The 16,464-nt window shown below is 39.1% G+C and overlaps 1 long non-coding RNA gene across 2 annotated transcripts in view; it reads right to left on the bottom strand.

Annotated features, from left to right (window-relative positions):
* Positions 1-16,464, bottom strand: part of LOC109392957 (uncharacterized) — a 67,118-nt gene that overhangs the window by 43,731 nt on the left and 6,923 nt on the right. Inside the window, exons 2-4 of one of the 2 annotated variants that reach the window (XR_002126145.1) lie at positions 12,364-12,514; positions 10,761-10,908; positions 6,233-6,485 (exon numbers count right to left, since the gene is read on the bottom strand). This is a non-coding gene — a long non-coding RNA (uncharacterized LOC109392957). Of the gene's footprint in view, positions 1-6,232; positions 6,486-10,760; positions 10,909-12,363; positions 12,515-16,464 lie in introns of those variants that run through there. The other variant, XR_002126146.1, reaches the window with a different exon arrangement.

The following is a 16,464-nucleotide window of genomic DNA, read 5'->3' as shown; positions in this document are numbered from 1 at the left end:
GGGGAACAGGGTTTGGGAATCGGGGAAGGGGAACAGAAAAGTTACTGTCCTTTTGTTCTTCAGTCTAGTTGTGGAGGACATCTCTTCACTGGCCCATGTTGGTATTATCATTGTGCTCTTCCCGGCTGAGGCAAATCGCTCACCAGCCATTGGACGGCCGCTCATGGAGGCTCACGGCAGCTCACGAAAGTGCACACCAGCTGCCCTGGCCAGCCCCACTGCAGCCCAGCTCTAGGTCGAGCTGTTGTTCACCATCTTAGCTGTAGAGGGCAGTGTCACTGGCCTGCATGTGGGATCCGAGCCGGGGCCCTGCTGCACAGAGCTGGTGTCCCAAGCCAGCTCCTAGCCAACACGCCACTCAGCCAGCCCAAAGAGCTATTCTTTTATTTCCTAATTCTGGGCTCTGGAAAACATTTGTAGACTCCGTTTACAAACTCCAGCGTGCTCCCTGCTGTGAGCGTTCAGTGCCTGTGCAGTGTTCCACATCTCAGCACACCTCCTTACCCTCCCTCACACTGGTGACTCTGTACCTCATCTGCCTGCACATCTTTCACTGTGTGCTCCGGGACTTTTCTGCCACATCAGCCACTCTACATATGCTCAGGCAGGTTAGCACCCAAGGGCAACCCCTGGACCATTGGGTAGACCACATGGATAAACATTCCCTTCTCCCATCTCTTGGGTGGACAATCCTGAGGGATGCTCTGTATGGCTCTTGAATGGTCCCCAGTGGGGTTAGTATATGAGGGGGAAAGTCACATTCCAGTTATGAAATTAATATATGGTTTTTTAAATAAAGGAAACTAAAGAAAAGTATAGAAAATACTCACAAATTATAGCTCAACAATGTACCTTGGATTAGATTTCTCTCCTTCTCTGTTCTACTCTTCCAAGTTATCCAGTTGGACCCTAGTTAAAATGTCTTCTTTGGGACATGCCAAAGACCTTTATATGGATGATGCCACTTCTTGGGATGATTATAAGATACTTTTCCTGCATTCTCAATAACTTTAATATCTTCTCCTCTTTTTTTAAAAAAACTCCCATCCCCCTGAACTTCTCTGAATATCACCCCCATCTCCTGTTCCATCAGACCTTACTGCTTTTCTCTTTTTCACCCACAATAAACTTGGCCTCATATGTTACAGAGAAAATATAAGTCCTTGTATTCCTGCCAACACATTGCCAATCCTACCTGCATCCACTCCATTTTCTTCATTCTCTTACCAAAACTTGATCTCTCCACATTATGCTCTCAATCCCTTCTGTGCTTCCTCACCTCCCACTCGCTCTTCTGCCATTTCTAATCCTGTCTTAGTCCTCATTATTCCCTAGCATGGGCTTCCTGAGCATTAACTAATCATTCTTGATTGCTGAACCTAAAGGAGGCTTTTCAATCCTCCCTTCTAGATCTCTCTGCATACCTGGCTCACCCTACCATCTCCTTGAGCCATCTTCTGTCTTAGCATCACACACTTCTGCCCCTATAGACACTCCTTCTCAATCTCCTTTGTTGACACCAACTCTAAATGGGTTCCTCAGGCTTGGTCCTGATGTTAAGGCAAAAGAATGCAGGAAGTATAACTCAGAGTGGACCTTTACCCCATGTCTGCCCATTATCTCTGTTTTTAATGTATTGACTTTGTCCTTTTCCAGTGAGGACAGACTCTCTATATTATAGAGAACTGGATACCCACAACCCTAAACACATACTCTAACAGACCTAACTAGAGAATAAATAAGGATTTTATCTCTTGAAATACAGTTTTTAAAATCTCAGAGAAGACCTCTAATGGGCCTGACTTGGGCCATGTGCCTTCATTTCAGACTGGTCCTGTGAGTGGAAAAGAAGTCCAGCCACAGGAATCTAATACAGATTTTGGAACCAGAAAATGGGTGCTGCAGAATCATACACCAAAAGTTCATAAGAGACTTTGGAACTGAATGGCAGGCAAAGGCTGGAAGAATTTTGAGGAGCATGATAGCAAAAGCCCTAAATTGCCTTGAAAAAAAATATTTATAGAAGTATGAATGATAAAGGCACTTCTGGTGAGGGCTCAACATTTTATTCAAAACTGGAGGAAAGATGATTTTGGTCACGTAGTGGCAGAAACTTAGCTTAAGTGTGTCCTACAGTTGTATGGAAAGCCGATCTTATAAATGATGAACTTGGATATTTAGCTTAGGAGACTTCCTAGCAATTTGGGAACTAAATGCCATCATAAATGTTATTATATGAAAGAGGTATGGGGAGATATGACCTACCCACAGAAGATGAGGAGGCAACGTGACCATAGAGGCAGAGACTGGAGTGATGCAGACACAAACCAAGAAATGTCAGCAGCCATGAGAAGCTGGAAGAGGCAAAGAATGGATTCTCCCTTATAGAACCCCCAGAGGAAGCATGGCCCTGCTGACATCTTGATTTCAGACTTCTGGCCTCCAGAATCCTTAAAGTTATGTCTAACCCAAACTCTTCTCCTCCCAATCAACTTCATTTCCAAGACCTAACCCTTCTACCTCTGAAGTATATTTCAAATGTGGTCACTTTTCCTCGTGTTCAACTCCATCATTCTAATCCAAGCCATAACCATCTTTCATCTGGGCTTCTTCAGTAGCCTTCTGTTTCCCCTGTTCTACCCTTGCTCCATTTCATTTTTTATACACCAGCAAGAATGAGCTGTTGAAAATGCAAAACCAATCGTGTCGCTCGCCTATTTTAAACTCTTCAATCGTTTTCAGTTGCGTTTAAGATAGAATCCTACTCAAAGTCTATAAGGTCATGAAGGAGGATCTGTGTGATAGATGCTATCATGTGCTGCCCAGAATACCCTTCGGGAGTGAAGGACTTATTCCCCCAACTGCGGGAGTGCAGTCAGCTGCCAGCCTTCAGCTGTCAGCTCCCTTTGGGGATTGCCTGAACTGAGGAGTTATCTTTCCCAAGGAGATGGTTCACCTTTCTGGAGTGACCTTCATTCAATTACTGACTGATGACAGGAAAGGGTGGTATAAAAGCCCAGCCTTCTCACTCCAACTTGGTCAGCGTTAAAGAAACAACCTCACAAGCTCAGCTGATGCCTCTGTTGACTCTGCATCACAGCTCAACTTTTCCTTCTGCCTTATCATGTTTCCTTCTCCTCCCTTCCATGGGTGTTGATCCCAAGAACATACCCTGATAAACCTACCATACGCTAATTTCCATCTCAGAATTGTTTCCTGGAAACCCAAACTGTGGTAATCTGTGAAGTAAATGTTGAGACCTAGGGAACTAATATTCCCACTGTCCTCTGTGCTGCTCAGATTATAATACCAGTTATAATTTAGATTATAACATAATCTAAAATACTATGAGACCTGCAGTGTTATGTTCAGTCTTTGGGGTTACATTTTAAGAAGGACAGTGGCAAAGTGGAGCATTACCAAGGAGGACAACTAGGATGTTGAAGGACTGAAAATCATGTGACAGGACAAATTGTTAAGAAATAGTGCTAGTTAGTCTGGAGTAGAATTAACTCAGTAGAAACATCATCATTATTTTCAGATTTTTTAAAAGCTGCCAAATGGAAGAAAATCTCACCTCATGTTGCTCCAGGGACTAGAATTAATAGCAATGGGTGAAGAAGTTTCTCGAAGCAATGTAATGGCCTTCTTGTGAAATAGTGTTCACTTGTACTAGACTTGTGTAACCACATCTTGAAGATAAAGTAGCAGAGATAGCTGAGCTTAGGGAAAGTGTTGACCAGATGACTAAGTTCTCCATGACAATATTCTATGACTTTCTGCTCCAGAACAGGGTTTTACAAACTACCTGAGGAGGTCGATAGCTGTAATCTGACAAATGGATTCCATGGCCAAGTAAATTTGGTAAAATGGTTAAATAAAGTTAGGACAGCTGTTTTTACTGCAGGGTTTCTTAAGAGTTTTAATATGTCAAAAATGCACTGTGAACATCAATAGAGGCCACCTGGGACTTGGTATTGCTCAGAACTTTTTTTGACTTATGGCTAGTCAAAAGAACAGGGCTAATGTTCTGTGGAAACTACTCTGAGAAGCTTTGCTTTAGAACATTATGTTCTTCTGAGTTGTTAGTGAGGAAAGGGTAATTCTTAACCCAGAATAAGGGAAATATAGATAATTGATTACTAGTAATTAGGGTTCTTACATATGTGAGTACTGGCTAAAAAGTTATAAATGTCTCCCCCCTTGGCAGAGAGGGTATATTTTTTCTACTTATGCTGTCAGCATGTGATCATGCCTGCTAAGCCCATCCTTGGCAGTATAAAAGCTATGGCATTATCATTTTTGTTTATATTCTTTATTAAGTGCCTCAGTGACTCTTTTTCAAGTTTACTAACCATTTGTATTTTGAGGTATTCATAAGTTTCCTGGATAAAGAATCCCTCAAATACATTTATAGATAGAACACACAATTAGGAGATGTACTTGATTATTATAGTCAAAATTCAGATCTTCAGAGACAGAAAAATCCAGTATATTTTGCTGATTGACCAGGTTCACTGAGTCTTGTGCCATATAGACAGTATAGTCAGTCCCAATTATCCAGCTGTCTAATCAATACCCATAATTAAATTCTCCATGTTTGCTCCCTTTTATTTAGCATTTCTGGTGACAATGTACCCAATCTAAGGAAAAAGAAAGTACCAGTGCAGCCAGACTGTTGCTTATGCCTGTCTTAATAATTCTTTGAGCTCTTTTGTAAAATGCCCATTCTAAAGGTCTGGTAATTGGCTTGGTGCTTTTCAGTGGAGTGTGAAGTGCTCAAAAAGCTCAGCTGCAAAGTGTCAGGTTGGTCCTATGACAATGAAGGATGCACAGCAGCTCTCACTGTTCCCAGACCACGGTGCTTTTTGCCTGATAGGTGAACAGCTGCCCTAACTTGTAGTTTGAAATAAATTGAGGCAGGAGAAGAAGACAGGGGAAAATTGTAGGATTAACTCATGTTTTTCAGAAATCTTTTCAGTTAGAAATACCAAAAAAAATTTATGGAGTAACCACCACTTTAAAAGAAACTGTGGGCAATAGAATTATTTTTAATAATTCTATTTGCTATGGAGATATTTTCCAAGGGCAAAAAAAAGGTAGCTCAAAATTAGTGGGTAGCTAATTAAAAAGAACTAGGCTATTAAAATTAACACCTCAAAGTCCATCTAAAATTTAAGAAGGCAAATCAAATGATGGCAAATTTAATATTTAATTAATTCACATTGGAATTAATAAATCATCTCTAAGACAAATGAATGGTGTAAGACTACTGCGTTCACAAATCAGTTTTATCCATTTGAAGTGCCGCCCATTTACTGGAGCTCTTTTATGGTAAAAAAGACACTCCCCCCACCCCAAAATACATACACTCATACACACACATACACTTATAACACTGCAACCAAACACCAGAAATTGTGTTCCTATGGTAACTACAGCCCATTTTATTGCCGTCATCTTAACACAAAGTCAGTTTTAGAAATCCACTGTGATGAAAAGGGATATCTGTTCACACTTGTTAAGCTTTCTATACCACATGTGATAGCATGTTTTTGTTATTGGCTGGGACTATATTATGGGTCACGAATCATACAAATTTTATAGTTTGATTAATAACATTGTATCTTACGTTAACAAAAGTCTTCAAACACAGACGGTCACAGACACAGCTATCTTAAATCACTCTGTGCCCGACTGTGCCATCTGCAGGCTGAAGAAACTCTGAGTATGGTCAGGAAGCCTCCGATGCCATGGGGAGTGATTGAGGACTCTAGGGGCAATCTTGCTTTTCTATGGAGACTGTGTACCTTTCCTACTTCCTTGTTTTCATGAGAGATTCCACTCCCTCCCTGAAGCAGTAGATGATGTCAGGGATACAAGAAGTCTGTTGGAAATGTTATTGAGTGCACAAGTATTCCTGTATTTAGTGGAATAACTAAGGGGTTGGAGTCAGCGGACCCTGACCCTGCTATTGGTTGGCTTTGTGACCAGGGAGAATTACTTAACCTCCTTGGGTCTCAGTTTCTTCATCTGTAAAATAAGGGTTTGGGCTAGGTGACCTGAAAAGTCTGATTCGGCTTATATTTTTTGCAACATTGTGTTTAATGGAACTAAGTAACCTGAACGAGTGTGACCACTTTTCTGGATGTGATCAGATAGAAGAGTGGAGAACAAAACTATCTCCATCCCTGAAAAACCCAAGTGAAATTCAAAATATACAAACATATCTATATATAACTTGTTATTTTTGTTATTAAAAGGAAATAGAACCTTTGTCAAATGAGACAAAGCTAAGAGATTTTGTTTTATGTTGTGACTGCATGGGTGTTTACTGTGGTGCTACCTCCAAGATCTTGTTCCTTAGCGGAAAATATATATGGTGAGTTTGCAATAGGAAAACAGCTGGGCAGAAAGAGCTAGATGGGGCCAGAAATTCCACTGGAGATTCCCAGTAAGACGGTCAGAGTTCTTTCTCACCCAACCTGGGAAACAAAGGGAAATGGGAAGAAAATGTTACTCTTTAGGTAGTGCTCCACTGTCTTTAATAGCTCCAAATGGCTTTAGCTGTTTTGAAATTCCTCTCTCTTCAAAAGCACAAAGTCATCTTTCTCCCAGATGCCACTGTGCTTCCTGACATATTAAGAGCTATGGATATTTTCCTCATGATCTCAGGCTGTTGCTGCCTCTGTTAATCAGTCTCCCCTTGCTGCCCTTGCTACACGGTGTTGGCAGAGCCAAGTGGCAATATCTCAGCTGCTGCTTCAGCATTTGCTTTATAGTGACAGAGGCCGTATTTTCCCAACCCAAAATTTAGGAAAACATGGTGTGACAAGTATGAATGTACTCATGAGGAGAGTAAGACAGGATATTAGAAATGAAGGCTCTCCTGGAATACCCTTGACAAATCAGATCATTTTGGCAGCTTGCCATTCTCTGCCTGGTGAAAGGAGGGGACCAGTGGGTCTTCCAGTTAAATGATCTGATTGCTTCATATTCACCCAGATTTTTTAGACACCATGCCTTGAGTCTTTTCCTTGCCTCCCAAGTGTATATGGAAGGATGTTTTGGAATCAGGTCTGGAGCCAAAGGAATCCCAAGGCTTTCAGTTCCCTTAAGCACCAAGAGAAAGACCATACTTTCAAGAAACACAGGATCTTTTCTCCTCACGTTTTGTAATGCCTGCCATCCATGCTCTCTTTTCCTGACTCGATCCTTGAGTGCCTTTGGGACGGAAGCTCCCTAAGGGCAGGAAATGTCTGTTTTATTCCCTACGAAAGTCACGGCATCTAGAATCATACTCGGTACACAGAAGGGGCTCCATAAATATTTGTGGAATGAGTGAATGATACTATTTGGTCAAAGGCTGAACTATAGCAAATTCTTCTCATAAATTTGTGGCAATATCAGCAATAAGGACATTGTGACAAGAGAAATCTGTGATAGGAAGAATAGTGACAACTCCTATACCCTTTTCATTTGGTTTCAATTTTAGATGAGTCCCTCTTTATGTATTTATCAGTATTCAGTTGTATTTTCTCTAGAATGACAGATGCCTCAGATGCTACTTGTTTATTTCTTTGACCTAAACAGCAGTACATGCAAAGGACAAGAGTCCTCAAAGTACAATGTCAGATGTGTGTGAAACCTGTTTTGATCTGATCTTTAGTCATTGTTGCCTTGTTTGGGGCTTTTAAAAAGAAATGTCTATAAAATTCTATCTAAAAAAAATAAAATAAAATTGCCGCTTCTTTCTTAAAGTCATTTCTGTCCTTTTTTATTTTCTGTTTAAAAAATCCAATTCAGCTTCAAGTAATAATGACCAGGTTCCATTTATTTCAAATACCCAAACCCCAATGTTATTTCAGCAGTTATTCTCTCAAAAAAGCCTTACTACTTCAGAATGACAATTTTATGTTTTTCTAAATGAAAAAAAAAAAGTGAAACTGCAACAAAACTTATTATCTATTTGGAATTTCTAATAATTTGGATAAGGAACAGGGCTAAAGTTTATTTTTACCATACCTTGGAAGAAAGGATTAGTAAAGCCACTTTCTATGGCAAAAATTTAAATTATGTAGAAGTAACAGTTTCTAAGCAAACTGGAAAGATATTAACATAAATAAATATGCAAATAACATACTCTTTTTTTATACATTAAAACAGCTTCCCAAGAAACTCTACTAGACAACTTTATTTATCTAATGTAAAATACTATAAGAATGCCTTACATTTGTATAATGCTTTGTTGCACAATTTACTAAACAATGGCCTGTACTACATTTAATTGTCACAGCAACCCTGTGAGCTAGGATTATGCCCATTTTACAGATTAGTAAACAGTATCTCAGAGCGGTTAATAGACTGGCTCAAGGACACATGACTAGTAACTGCCAAAGCTGGGATTTAATTAAATGTAGGTCTTCAGATGCACGGTTCAAAGCTCGTTTCTCTGGAACACAGATGCCCATAATGGTTTTAATATGTTCTGTAATTTAGACTTTTCATTAATCCTGACAGTTCAATTAGCCCAAGTTAATGTGTTTTCCCAAGTCAGAGGGTAGAGTCAAAGAGAGCTTTGGAAAAAGATAGGCAGGGTAAAAGCGAAAATTTCCATGATCATTAACCAGTAGTGATAATAAACACTTCTCATACCCAGAGGGGTTTCAGAATGTTCTCATCCATATATTTATAATTGAACCCTAAGTTTAGAAGAAACCTTACAGATCATCAGCCACTTCCATCCTGAGAGAGAACATGAGTATCTTGCTTTGTGACTGGTGGAGGAGAAGGGTGAACATGGCTATGAATGCAGCTTCATTTATTTGTCTTGTCCTTAAAAGACGGAGGATTGCAAAGGATGAGGAATTAGCATAGCTTCATATTATTCCACAGTAACTCTAGAAAACACTAGAGCAATGCTTTCAAAGTCAGAAAGAAAATTATTTTCAACCTAGAATTCTATACTCAGCCAAACTATCAGTCAAAGGAAGGGGTGGAATAAAGAGACTTTTCGGACATGCAAAAATTTTGCTCTCTTACTTTCTCAAGAGGCTACTGGAGGATGTGCCCTATCTAAAATATCAAGAGAGGAATAACTCAACACAGGAAACAAAGCCTACAAACACAGATGAGAGGCAAAAAGAACTCCCAAGATATTGGTGAAGGGGAATTCCAGGCAGAGAGGGCAACTAACCTAGATTGAAGAGTTTCAAACATTTGTGGCCAAGAACAGTATAGAGCTCTATATTCATGGCCACCCTTCCCAGGCAGACATCATGAAATCCAGTGTGTTGACTGGATCTATGATAAGACAATGAAGTATATTTCTAATATAAAAGTTTACACTGAAATTTGGTGCCTGTCTTGTAATCCCTATTGATTGTAATGCAGAAGAAAACATAAATCACCTGAGTCATACGTGTGTGTGTGTGTGTGTGTGTGTGTGTGTGTGTGTGTTTGCATAGACTATTTCTGGAAGGATTCATAAGCCAGTAACTGGTTGTTTCTGGGGAAAGGAACGGGGTGGCTATGGGGCATAAGAGGGAGACTTTTCACTATATACTGTGCATCTTTTTGAGCTGCTTATTATAAAATAACATAAAATGCATCCCCCCTTTCTCAAAATTCCCCAATTCAACAAACATGCAGGTAAGTGCTCAATTTGATTGGTCGTGGGTGGATATGGGACCACTGAAAGAGATGATTCTCACTCCCCTGTGTGTTTTCTATTCCTCTAGTTAGTTCAGGGGCCATCTAGAGTGCTAGGTCAAAGGTGTGATTTTAATATGTATTTCCAAATTGTCTCCTGAAAGGTGATTCTAATTTATACAACCACCAGCAAAGGATTGAGAGAATCCATTTCCTTGTACCCCCAGAGCTACCTTTTTGTTTCTTTTACCTTATTACACTATTTGGAGATGATATTACTGAGCAATAATACTCAGAAAGATACTGTTTCTGCTTGGAGTTTTGGTATGAATTTTTCTGGACACAGACTGGATTTCTCACAACCTGGTGGCCTATTGGCATCTCTGCACGAAACACTTGCTCATGGCCAGGCTCCACATGCTCTTTCTGTACACCTTAGGGTTTTGTTGTTCCAGAACCGATGGAATACTAATTGTCCCCATGTAGTATTCGTAACGAAGAACTGAATTACTCTGAATGAAAGACAAAATCAACTTGGCCACTGAAGGCAGCCTCATAAGCATAGCATGAATTTCTCATCCACTACTGGATTGCTGAAAACATTCAATACTGCACAAAAATTTCTGCTTGTTCCTTTGCCAGCAGCAAAAATCCAACAGTGTCTAAACAATGGTTCAGTCCCAGGAGCAGTCAAGATGCCGTTGTCAATGCTCTCAGGGAGTTGGTTCTTTACTGGTTTGTGTTACCTGACAGTGTGGATTCTACTGCAGTGTGATGTCGTAGAGACAATGTGGGTTTTCAAATCAGACCCGTCTGCTTTGTACTTCAGCTCCACCTGTAGCTAGCCATATACCCTTGGGAACTTACTTTCTCTGAACCTCAGTTTCCTCATCTCTAAAACGGTCACTATAATAGTTATTTTACAGGGTCATAGTAAAGATTAAATGAGATATAAGACATATATGCAGAGCACCTGGCTTATGTGAAGCATTTCGTTCACACTTAAAAAAAATGAGTGAACCATATTAGCGAAATTAATTTTTTTAAACCACTTGGAATAGTGCCTGACTCATAATAAGCTTTCAATAAATGCTGTTAATAATTCTTACCTGTTTTTGATACTGCAGTGGATACTTTTACTGAATTGAAGGTATTCTTCAAAGAGTTAATCAGGTGATATCTATATTGAATCTCTTCTACATGCTCAGGCTGTGAGGAGGCCCAAAACTGCAGTGTCTTCCTCAGGCAATATACAGCCTAGTTGAAATAAGATAGAGATATAAAAGAAATTATCCAATAATGGAAAACATGCTGTCGGAAGCAGTAAGGGAACAGGACAGGACATAGAAGCTATGCAGGCTCAAAAGGTGAAGAGAGAGTGAGGGGGCGTGTTTTGGAGATGGGGAGGAGGAAAGGAGGAGGAGCAGGAGAGGGAGATGGGGAGGTGGGGGAGGGGAGGGTTCTGTGGATTGAATTGTGTCCCCCTCCAAAATTCATGAGTTGATGCCCTAATGCCCAAAGTATTTGAAGTTGGAGCCTGTGAGGGGGTGGTAAAGATTAAATAAGGTCACAATAGTGGGCAGAGGTAAGGACACAGCAAGAAAGCTGTTGTTCGCAAGCCGGGAAGAAAGCTCTCATTAGAAATCAACCACATTGGCACCTTGATCTCTGACTTCTAGCTTCCAAAACTGTGAAAAATAAATGTATGCTGTTTAAGCCACCCAGTCTATGGTATTCTTATGGTATTCTGTTATTGCAGCTTGAGAAGGGAGGAGGGTAGAGGAGAGAGAGAGAGAGAGAGAGAGAGAGAGAGAGAGAGAGAGAGGGAGAGAGAGAGAGAGAGAACTCTTGACAAGAATCTGCACTGCTCTTCGAAATCCCTTGAAATGAAGAGCAGAGATGTGGAGAAGAGGGTGGCTGAATTCCCAGTGAAGGTCCAGCAGGAAGACATGTCCTGGAGCCTGGAGTGAACAGTTAGGGAAGTGAACTTGGCCACATAATTTAGGACCAGCTTGGGATGGACTTTGAACTCCTTCAACAGCAAGAAGACACAAACGGTGGCAATATTTCAGGCAAAATAAGATTCAACATGGGATGCTTCTGCTAGACCAGCTGGCCATCCTTTAGGGTTTTTTGGGGAAAGTTTAATAAGTTATTCTATGTGAATCTTCACAGATAATGAGAATCAGTGTAGCTGAGAACAAACGAGATAAAGAATTGTAGGCATGATCCTGACCAGTGAACTCTAAATTACACTGAAATTGCTAAGTACATAATCATTCGCTTGCACAGCGTTCATTCCATAGAGACTGCCAAAGTGGCAAAAGTTCCTGTGTTCAACTGCATTTCAAAGAATCCTAAAATGTAACAAGAAAACTTGGAGATCGTCACATACCACCCAATAGAAGGCTTTCCTTTACAATTTCCGAGAAATTACCATTAATTTAATCTCTACCTAGACACTTCTTTAATGCTATTTAAAAAACAGCTTTCTCTCCTCTCAGGTTTGAGAAGTTTTGAATCCTTTTGGGAACAATTACCATACTGTCTAACATTTATTGAGTGTCAGTTACTATGTGCCAGTCACTGTGCTGACTGCTTTACTTGCTTTATCACATTTAAATTTCCAATTCTCACTTGGGAGCAAGGTTCTGTTTTTATGCCCATCTTACAAATATGGCAAATGAGGCTTAGAGAGGTTAAGTAACTTACCCACGGTCACACAGCTAGGATGAGGCAAAATTTGGACCCAGGTGGTCCACCCTCACAGCTTGAGCTCCAAATCAGATTTCATCTTGCATCGATCTACATCAGGGGTGTTCAATCATTTCTCCACTGACCTCACAGAAGGATGTGTCATCACCTGTTAATAACAATGTATCGCTACAGTAGTGACTCACAACCGGGCCTGTGTGCATATGGGGATTTGATTTGGAAAGGCCATCCGCCTTCTCAGGGTATTTATCCTTCCAGGTCCCTTTCTCCTCTGAGACACCTGTCCAATCCCCCCACCACCCTGAATGATTATCCCCAATCTAGATATATTAGGTAACACCTGGGAAGAAAATCTAATTGTTTAAATGTTAACCAATGTGACTAAAATATCAATTATTTTTCAGATGTAACCTCTACGAATACAGTACTTCACGTATGACTAGTATGGCTTCTATAAAGTAACCTGTCACCTTCATATTTTAGGGTGTGAAATCAATGGTAACCGCTTTTTATTTCATCTTGCTCTTACAAGCAGAAGTCTGTGCTTTTGGAAATTACAGTCGCATGAGATCCATTCCTTCATTTTCAAGGAGGTATCCAACCATTACAAAAAAGAATTAGAAAATCTAACTATTACAAAAAAGACACCATCCTGTCTCCTCTTAAATTGCAACAATTATTCATGTTGCATCACGGGTTTCTTCAGCTACAGTTTTAAAGACCATTCTCTCTGTGTTAGTCATGACCTTGTGTAGAATAAAGAATAGTTGGACAACATTTATTTAGGAGCTTCAAACACACTGTTAAGGTTGTCACCAGGACAGCCTATGGCTTTCTGTTGTCCCAACTCAATAAGCCTAATTCCTTCAGAGTTTCCTTATGAGTCAAAGAATTTAGTTGGAACTCTGTAAGACATGTATGAAAGCAACCCTGGAAGGACCAGTTAGCCTCCATCTGCTCTGCACTCCTGACCTTCACCTTTACCCCATCAGTCAGCTAATGAAAACATGACATAGGTCAAAAGAAAGACCCCCAAATAAGTCAACACCACTCTGGAAACGACACAGTTCAAAACCTCCCCATAGAAGGACAATAGAATCAACTTCATGGATGAATGGCAGCATGTCCTACTCCTTGGAACTTTGCTCCAGGTACTACGTATATCTTAATCTATAGAACTACAGATGTAAAATGTTATTTTCTATGTTTAATTTTTAAGATTAGCTATGTACTTTAGTTTTTATTAAACATGGCACATAACACACATCACATTGCTTAGCAAACAATAGCAATGACTGTGACTAAGACATGATATAATTGTAAGGCTGTGTCACATAGTCCACGTTTTTACTTTTGCATCTTACAGTCACTTTCTTCTTAAAAATAAATCATGGTAACTGTTGGTTAACTATGAATCCTATATTTTTCTTTGACAAATCTCATATTGTACATTACATCTGATATTAATGTGTCTAATTGTATTTCTGAAGAAAGCTTACACTATTCTTATTAACAATCTGCGTTGGCTTCTAATTCTCCACATTGTGAAGTTTAATCTTATGCTTTGAGTGGCGAAGCACCTCTTTGTAGGTTTAATGAGTACAATTTCAATGACATAGAAGCTACTTAGGAATATATTGAACATCTGTGAGCATAGGCATGAGTTCTGCACGATTTTTCTCATCACTAAAAGACACTCAACGTGGGCTGGCTGAGTGGCTCAGTTAGTTAAGAGCTCGCTCAAGAGTTTGAGCTCTGAGCAACAGCAGTTCGAGTCCCGGCACGAGCTGAACAGCCGCTGAGCTGCCAACAGGTGGCAGGATGGCTCAGCTAAAAACAAACAAACAAACAAACAAAAAGACACTCAACATGATGTCCCACCATACTGTCTAATTAACACATGGCTTTAGCTACCTTTGTGTTCTCTGAAGTCCAGGAATCAAAAGCAGATGTTCTTGTTCTACAACTTACTTTGGTAACCTACCCCAAGGAGGGTAGGTTATTTAATAATGTCTGGTACCATCTACTTATTATTCCATCACATTTCAGTTACATTTGTTAAGTTGCCTCTTAAGCCAGAGACATTAATCAGTCTTGGTTTTTATCATTAGAATGTATCATTTTCACAGTTGTTTAGCTTCAGGAAGTCTTTTGTTTGTCTTGTGTTAACTATATCTGGCTTTTGTGGTGCATTATCATGACACCCTCAATGGAAAGACTTCCATTAGATTATTTCTGTGGTAGTATTTGAAAGAAAATCTGTTTCCACTGAATAACTTGCTGCGATGAAATTCAAAGCCTCTCTTATGGAGTACACTGAGAGCGTCATTACAGAATAAACCTGCCACTTCATATACAAATATGGAAGAATCAAAGACTTTGAGACCTGTAGCCTTTCTTTCAAGACCCTGGAACATATTTTTGGTGTTTCAACTATTAATTGAAACCCTTGATGAAGGGAAAGAATCTAAATCAACTGACAGTCACAGAAAGCATTGAAAAAGATTCTTAAATCATAGCAGATTCTTAAATCACAGCTAGAACATGTTACATAATGTTGTTTTCTTTAAAATAAATAATTTAAAAACTGGTATACATTTTAAACAATAATATTTTTGTCTCCCAAAAAAGGAAGAGCATTGCCCTAAAAATCTAAAAAGGTGTGGTACTACTCACATGAGAAATATTTTCACAAATGAGGGGGTCCTATTTTCTCAGGCTTTAGAATTTAGTCATCTTTCTTTTCCCTTTCCTTCTCTCCAGTATAATTATTAAAAGCAAAACTACAAATAAAACAAATTTCAAACAATGAAACATTTTACAGACAATAATTTTTGGAACTAATGTTAATACAAAGGATATTTTAAGTTATAATGTTTAAACAACTTAAAAGTACTCAAAAACCCTTTTCTTATTAACATTTTTGTTTATATCAGTGATATTTTCTAGTCCATATCATATAGGTATATAGATTTTAGATTCAGAAGTTTTTTTGCATTTGTAGAATTATTGTATAAATTCTAGAATTTGTAGAATGTTTCTGAAAATTTTTCTGGTTGACAAAATTTTTGTTGGCATAATCATAATTCCATAGGTGACTATTAAGGGTTAGGAGAAATGATAAAATACCACTCTATATATTCTTAAGAATTACATTAAATAAAATTTCTAGAAGGCTTCTAGAAATGTCTGTATCATCTATTGTGGCATAACAAATTACTTTAAAACATAGCGGTTTAACACAACAAACATTTATGATCTCAGTTTCTGTGGCTTGCAAATTCAGGAGTAGCTTAGCTGGGCGATTCTACCTCAAGGTCTTTCATGTGGTAACTATAAAGATGCCATTTGGAGTGCAGTCATTATTGGGTCTTGGTGTTTGCTTTTAAGCTAACTTGCGTGACTGTTGGTAGGAGGCCTCAGCTGTTCCTCACATGAGCCTCTTCGTAGGGCTGCATGAGTGTCCTCACAAAATGGTAGTAGTGTTCCCCAGAGCAAATGTTCTCCCTCAGATGAGGGAGAACAAGAAGGAATGTTCTCCCTCAGATGAGGGAGAACAAGAAGGAAGCCACGTGCCTTTTATGTCCTAACCCTGGAAGTCACACGCCTTCACTTCTACCACTTTCTATGCATTAGATGCGAGTTTGCAAGTACAGCCTACATTTAAGGGCAGGGGAATTATGCTTTACCTTTTGAAGGGAGAAATAACAAATAATTTGTGGATATCTTTTAAAACCATCATGATTTTCAATACAAACTAGATTTGCTGCCTTTAAGAACATGATCTGGTGGGGGTTCACCACATGACTGACCACATTTATTTAGAAGTACTTGTGAGCATTACAATACCCTAAGGCAGATTATCCCTCAAGTTATAAGTTAAGTAAACTATATCTCTTTAGCAACTTTTTAAAAAATCAGCCCACTACTAGCTTAACATTTAATGTCTTTTGCACTTGTATTTTCCTGTTCAATCTTTATCAACTTTAGTAAAATGCTTGTGTAACTGCCACAAATTTTAACACATTATCGATACTTAAGAGTATATATATATATATATATATATATATATATATATATATATATATATTTTTTTTT

This window comes from Hipposideros armiger, unplaced genomic scaffold (genome assembly GCF_001890085.2).
Source record: "Hipposideros armiger isolate ML-2016 unplaced genomic scaffold, ASM189008v1 scaffold_358, whole genome shotgun sequence".
In the NCBI taxonomy this organism is placed as follows: Eukaryota; Metazoa; Chordata; class Mammalia; order Chiroptera; family Hipposideridae; genus Hipposideros; species Hipposideros armiger.
The sequence above is the reverse complement of the archived record's forward strand: the minus strand, read 5'-3'. Positions and strand labels throughout refer to the sequence as shown.